The sequence below is a fragment of the Colobus angolensis genome, unplaced genomic scaffold (assembly GCF_000951035.1).
Source record: "Colobus angolensis palliatus isolate OR3802 unplaced genomic scaffold, Cang.pa_1.0 Scaffold44, whole genome shotgun sequence".
Classification (NCBI taxonomy): Eukaryota; Metazoa; Chordata; class Mammalia; order Primates; family Cercopithecidae; genus Colobus; species Colobus angolensis.
This window is the reverse complement of record NW_012117821.1, coordinates 2416503-2423527: the sequence shown is the minus strand read 5'-3', so window position 1 is coordinate 2423527 and position 7025 is coordinate 2416503.

Genomic DNA, 7025 nt, shown 5'->3' with positions numbered 1-7025 from the left:
CAGCTGCACCCAGGCCGGCCCTCCCGGGCAGCGCACCGCATCTCAATGAAGGGGCCGGATGCAGACGAACGTTCCGGCGGCTCGGGAATGAATAGCCGCCTTTGATTTGGGAGCCGAAGTAAATGCCAGCTCCCAGCCCCGGCTTTAAAAACAGTGGAGTGTTGGTGCCAGAGGAATGCGCGGCCCCGGGTGCTGGTACGAGACAGACTTTTGATGACTCACTGCAATGCAAACAAAGATGGCAGAAATACTGTACAGTAGTGGAGAAATGCTTCCCGGTGCCACGGCAACTGAGACAGCCTGGAAATTTATGGTGCAGTTTTGCATATGAATTACCCAGTAAACTGCCTCCCGGCCTTCCAGGACAGCCCCAGTGTCAAAGCATTTAAACTATTCCAAACAGTCTGCAGAGCTGGCAGAGCTGAACTCCTCCACCGCGGGCGGGGAATGGGCAGAGGCGCTGGGGGAGAGGGGGAGGAGGTCAGGACAGATAGGGCAGCCAGGGAAGGGGAGGGGAGATACAGCAGAGGGTGAAGAGAGGCACAGAAACGGCAGGCAGCCGGTGGGCGAGGCAGCACCCCAGGGCCTGGCGGCCTCAGAGCTGTGTCCTCTGCCCAGGCAGCAGGCCCGGGAGTCCAGCCCTAGCACCCCTCCCCATCCTACTCCCAGCGCCCTCCTGGCACTTTAAGAAAAGAGCGACTTTGTGGCCGGGCAACCAGGAGCCGGAAGGGGCAGCCCCGCCGGAGAGGTCCCAGCAGAGGGCAAGGCAGCCTCCCCACTCCTCCCGCACACTCCGGGCTGCAGCCACACAGGCTCCTGGCGGACCCACTTCTCAGCTGACATCAGCTGCACCTCCTGTCCAGGGGGCCCACAACGTCTGAGCGTTATTGAGCCTTTTCCTGGCAAAGGGCTGCTGTGCAGGACTTGTGGTGGCCCCGGGGCGCCTCAGAGAACGTGCACTTCATCCTGGGCTCACACCACCCTCACTGCGTGGGGCCCTGAGGCCGACCTCTGGATTACGCAGCCTCAGTTTCCCTGCCACCGGCGGTGACCCCCAGGAAGAGAACATTCCACCCAAAAGAAGGGTCCAGGCTCGAGGCCGTTGAGGTGAGCCCCCTCCTGCCTGGCCAGCTGCCTCCACCACTGTAACCCTGGTAGCAGGATGCGGAGGAGGCCCGAACAGGCCTGGTGGGAGGCAAGGCGACACCGCCCTGCCCCTCACTCCCGGCGTCCCTCTGAGGCATCCGGAGACCAGAGAGAGGGCCATCTGGTTCCTCCCTAGTCACACACTGTGGGCTCAGCTTCTCCAGACCAGACAAAAAGCCACTGAATGGGGACGGGAAGAGATCCAGGTGCGGGGAAGCTGCCGGCACAGGCCCGTGGAGGTGGCTGCGTGCCTAGTGTTTTCTGCCTCCTACAAGGGGCTGGTGTACGACTCAGGGAGACTGGGATGGGGGCGTTTACAGAAACGTCCCCACTTGGCCACGCAGAAGAGCTGGATTCCCCAGGGCCAGGAGACGCAGGGCCCAGCTGTCACCCTCCCTGCCACACCCTCCACCCTCAGGTCCCCACTTAGTTGCCGCCTCCTCCAGGAAGTCTGCCAAGTGCCCTCATAAGCTCGGCAAGGGCTGAATGCTGGACACAGCCCGGGCAGGGGGGTGCAAGAGAGGGGCCTGTGCAACACAGCAACACAGCACAGAGGGCAGAGGCCCCTAAACAGCTCGCTTCACAGACCCACTGCACCCACTACCAGGAGACTCCCAGAGAGCCCATGGCTTCTGTTGGGGCAACTTCACCCCAAGGATGGGAGTAGGGATGTCTGAATCATACAGGGGCTCTTGTACCAAAAGAGGGGACAGGCAGAGGCCAGCACAGTGCACCGGCTCCTGGGGGTCCCAAAAGCCTGGGCTGGGCAGGCCAGCAGCAGCCAGGGCTGACAGAGAGAGCAAGGGACAGTGTAGGCTCTCAGCCTGGCCCTTCCAGCAGCAAGAGGGTCCTGGCCTGTTGGCCAGGTGGAAATCCTAGGTCCCGTGGGCACCAGCCACTTCCTGTAAGGACGCTGCAGCCTCAGATGCTGAGCTGTGAACTGGGGTTATAATTTACCCTCAGATGGTTCCTGGGGGTGAACGGAACAATGTTTGTGAAGCCCGCGGCTGCAGCCTCGCACACAGTAAGCCGGTGATGCCTGCGACCTGCTGTGACCTGGGCGGGAGAGCAGCTCTCGGCTGGGCATCCAGGTGGGCGTCTTAGCGCCCTGCCCAGTTCGGCCTGCATCCACACCTCGGGAGCGGGAGCCCCAGGGCTGGGGGCCAGACCAGCTCTCCCAGAGAAGGGACTATTATTCCCTTTGAAGGTGATGGGGCCGTGTGGTCCCTGGGGAACGAGGACAACTGGAGCTCTTGCTGGCTTGTCCTCAGGCCACCTGCCCAGTGAGGCTGCAGCCCCACGCCCCAGCCTGCTGAGAGCCGGACAGGAGCTGGTTTTAGGTTGCTTTCTTGGAAGGCTCAAGAACAAAGCTGAACTTTAGGAGAAAAGAATAAAATAAAGGCTTGGCTCACGCCCCCAGGGCCAGGAAAGCGGACACGCGGGGGCGGGGGGGGGGGCTGACCCTCCTACTGCCAGAGAGGAAGGGGCCGAGGGCCCAGGTGGGCCCAGGGACATGAGCAGGGCTGTCTGCTGAGGAGGGCAGGGCCAAGCCCTCCTCAGACACCAGGGCCTCTCCACCCTCCCCTGCAGATTCTCTGGTGACTCAGTTTCCCCACCACTTTGCTTCCCAAGCCAATACCTCCTATTGTTTCCCCTCCTCGGTGAGATTCACCACACTCATTCATTTATGGAAAGTTCTGCAGAGCCAGGCAGAAAATCAGAGGTCGCCAACTTTGTTTACCCCAGCCATCCTCAGGATTGTGGCACCAACGACCCTTGTTCTCAAAACGCCCTGCATCAGAACGGAACCCACTTTGAAAAACCTCTGTAGATGACCCAAGGCCCGAGTCCAGTCCCTGCAGCTGTGCCAGCCTTGGGTGCCCCACCCCACACAGACACACACAGAGGAGGCTGGGTTCCTCTGAGCCCACAAGCCTCCCTGAGGAATAAGAAAACACGGGTAGCTGCGGCAGGGAGGGGCGGGAGGTCTCTTCTCTGCAGAGCCTCACTTGAGGCAGGCTGAGATTCAGGCCAGGCTTGCCCTGGGGTTAGGGGTTGCCAACCGTGATGAGCCTCATGCCCAGCAACCTGCCAGTGGGTGAGAGGAGCCCACAGGGAGCACAGGGGCTCACTGGAACTGCAGCCCGACGCACATGCAGGGGTTGGGGCAGCGTCTTCAGAATGACCCCCCTGCCTGAGTGTCATCCTGGCAGGATTCACATAAGAACACAGGTTACCAGGTTGGTGCCAGGCCAGGGCACCTGGGTCCTGGCATCTAGTACCCAGGAGCAGAGGCTCCGGCAGGTAGAAGACACCTGAAAGCATCCCCAGGGACAGGGACCAGTCGGGCAGCCCAACAGGAGGAGCCCCTTTCCGGGGGCCCAGCCAGGCAGCTCCATGGTCTGAGGGCCTCGCCCAGAGTCCCCAGAAACCCTGCCCCCTTCACCTCCAGATTGTAAAGCACTTCCTAAGCCCAGCACAGTAAACTAGAGGAATGCAGCACTGAATTTCTGCAGGATCACTACAAGCAAGGGGAAGGGAGGCGAGAGAAATTAAATTAAATTAAATTATCTTGCAGGATTTAATTTCACCCATCTAATAAGAGGTTCTGGACCTCGGCAAATGCACAGCCATTAAACACGTGGTAGAGGAAGGAGAGAGGTGGGACCTGGAAAACGTTCTGCGGAGGGGAGAGCCCTTCTATCCCCAGCCCCGGCCCCCGGTGAGACTGCCTGGCAGTAAGTGAGGACATCTCCTAAAAGGTCAGGGGAAGGCGCTCCTGGAGCATGAGATGGTGTGGGGATGGGGCGGGCCTGCTGTACCAGCTGCTCTGGAGTCAGCAGGAGCACATGGGGTGTCAGGAACACGGCCTGGAGGCTGCTTCCCTGTAGACTTTGCCCGCCTCGGAGCAACGCCTTCCCTGTCCCCATACAGTGCAGGCTCCAGGAGGACTTGCTTTGACCCCATACCTTCAGAAGAGGGGGCCTAGGGAGGACAAGGAGGCGGCAGGGGCCCCGGAGGTTAACCCTGGTTGGGGGGGTAGAGGCTGCCCAGCTCCGGATGTGCCAGGGCCCCAGGGAGCTGGGCGTGGCACCAGCTTAGCCTTCAGGTTTGCATTAAACTTTTAAGACACCAGAAAGCAGAGCTGGGCCGCCTGGAGGCCTGGCTGCTAATGGAACCACCAGCTCCATGCAGAGGAGATGCAGGAGCTCGGGGCCAGTGCCCTCGGTGGCCAGGAACTCCCCCCAACCCCGAGGCCCCCACACAAGCCAGGATGGCGTGTGCCGTGTGCTCACCTCCCCACTACTGGACATACAGATGAGGAAACTGAGACCTCACAGTCGGGAGGCAGCTAGGTCAGGCCCCTAGCCGTCATCCTTCCTGGGTGGTCTCTGGTCATCAAGTCACAAGAGCCAGAGGGGAGGCCTGGCCCTGACCAACAGACCCCGGGTAGCAACGACCCTGCCAGGGCCCCAAGGACTCCGCAGCAGAGAGGAGAATTGCACCCAGGAAAGGGGCACACAGGCCCCCAGCTTCAGGGTCAGAGAGGTGCGGGGGGTCTCCGGGCTGACGGGCCCCCTGGGACTGTCACTGTTGCCCCAGCCTGGGAGGCGGATGAGAGCCGTGCAGGGCTGGGCCCAGGCTGGGCTCTCTCCATTCAGCAGGGTCCCTAGGCGGCTTCTACCCCAGACCACAAGCAGGGGCCAGCATCAGCCATGAGAGCCGGCAGTAACTGCACTAATGAACATCTGCCTGGAAGCTTTCTTCCCAGATGGAGAAGAGCAGTACTCCAGGACCTGCAAATCCACAATTCCGTGTATCAGCCCTTCCTCTCGGCCACCCGTAGGCAGGCCCACAGATAGAGGGGACAAAGCCAGGGACACAGCAGGGGGCCTCTGGACAGCACAGCCCCCAGCCCCCACACCCAGGGCGGGCCTCCAGCAGCCAGTATTTCGTGGGAGGGCTGGGAGGACGCTCCCAGCATGGCAGCAGCAGGCTCTGCGTCCGATAGGGCCTGGTGGGGTGCCCATGGCGTTGGCCCTGCCAAGGGTCTGGTCCAGGGGTCTGTGTCACTGAGCGGAACCCTGCACTTACGGGGAATGACCCAAGCAGCCACAGCTCCCCTGAGGCACGGCCCCTGGCCAGCGACACGCTCATCTCTAACCTTCGCTTGCAGGATATTGACTTTCTTCTGGGTGAGGACTTCCGGGACAAACACAGCACAGACTGGCAACAGGGATGGCTTAGAGGAAGACAGTGACTCGCAGGCTGGGGAGGGATAGGTGGGGCTGGCGCAGCTCCTGTTGAGCCTCCAGACCCGCCTCACGGCCCCGCCCCAGCCAGCAGACCCACTGGGTTCACACACTGTGCGATGCTCCCTCACACCACAAAACATTCTAGAAGGTTTCCAGAGAATTAAGCTGTGTTTTGGAAAGAGCCAACAATCTCCCTCACCCGTATTTGTAATTTAAATAACGTAAGCTTGAAGAGCGTCTCCCTCGGGCACAGTTTAGTAACTTAAAAAGCCAGCGCCAGCTCCAGCGCAGGGCCCCCTCCTCCCCCAGGGCTGCGGCAGGGGCTCCCCTGCACCGGGTGGCCAGGTGGAAGCTGAGATCGAGGCTGCCCAGGCGGAGCGGCCGGGAGGGGAGGGACCCCCCTTGCTCGCTCACCCCCTCTCTTGATGACCTGGAGCAGCTGTGACCTGATCATCACCACTGGGGCCGGGGGTTGTGGAAGTGGTCGGATCCCAGGCACCAGCGGTCAGAGGTGGGCACTGGGAGGCGGTCTGGAGTGTGCTGGGCCCCGCCGCTGGTCACCCAGCCCATTAGAGACGGCGACTTCGCGGCACACTCTCATGGTTAATATTCATAGCTCTCCTCATCTGCATATCATGCCATAAATAGTCGAGGCGAGGTAAGACACAAAGCTCCCCTGCATTTCTAATTATGCTTAAAACTCTCATGTAAATCAGAGCGACACAGAAACACTACATCAGCCACTGGGGGCGGGGGGAGCGCCCAACAACGCCTGGAGCCACACGCCTCTGGGCCCTGGCAAGGGTGCTGCCGGTGCCACCTCTGCCTGGAGTTGGGCAGCAGGGAACCCAGGCTATGTCACTGGGGTCACCAACCTCGCCTTGCCTTTGCCCCAAAGGGTGAACTGCAGGGCAGACCCCGGCAGCACCTCACGGTCGCCTCCATCCCTGCCCCACCCCGCCCTGCCCGGTCCCCATGGGCTCCCAGTGCCTGGCCCAGGCCCTTTCCAGCCAGGGACCTGGGATCACATCTTCAGGGATCTCCGGCGGAAGCTGCAGGCACCTGCTCAGGATGGGGCTCCAGAGGTTCCCCAGGGCCCTGGCCATCCATGTTTTATCCCCTGGACATTCCCGTCTGGGACCTGGGCTTTCTCAGCTCTTCAGAAAGATGGGACGTTGGATACACACGGACATAAACATGGGAATGACAGACTCTAGGGACAACAGGATGAGGGAGGGAGGAGGGCAGAGGCTGAAAACCGACCCACTGGGTACCATGCTCACCACCTGAGTGACAAGTTCAATCGCAACCCACCTCAGCATCGCACCATGCACCCAGGTGACAAACCTGTACACATATCTCTGAACCTAAAATCAAAGTTGAAAAAAGGACAAGATTCCACTCACGCAGCACTGGAGATTCGGAAAAGCCACCACCCGGCAATGCCTCACGCTGGGGCGTGGAACTGGACAAAAGTCCCGGGCAGAGCCCAAGCCATGGAGGGGACGCAGGGGCCAGGGCAGGATGGTCTCCTGACCACCACCCCACCCCAGTGGATAGCATGGCCCCCAGATGGGCAGCAGAGGCCCGGATGTGGGCGGCGTGACTCTGGCCCCTGGGCCC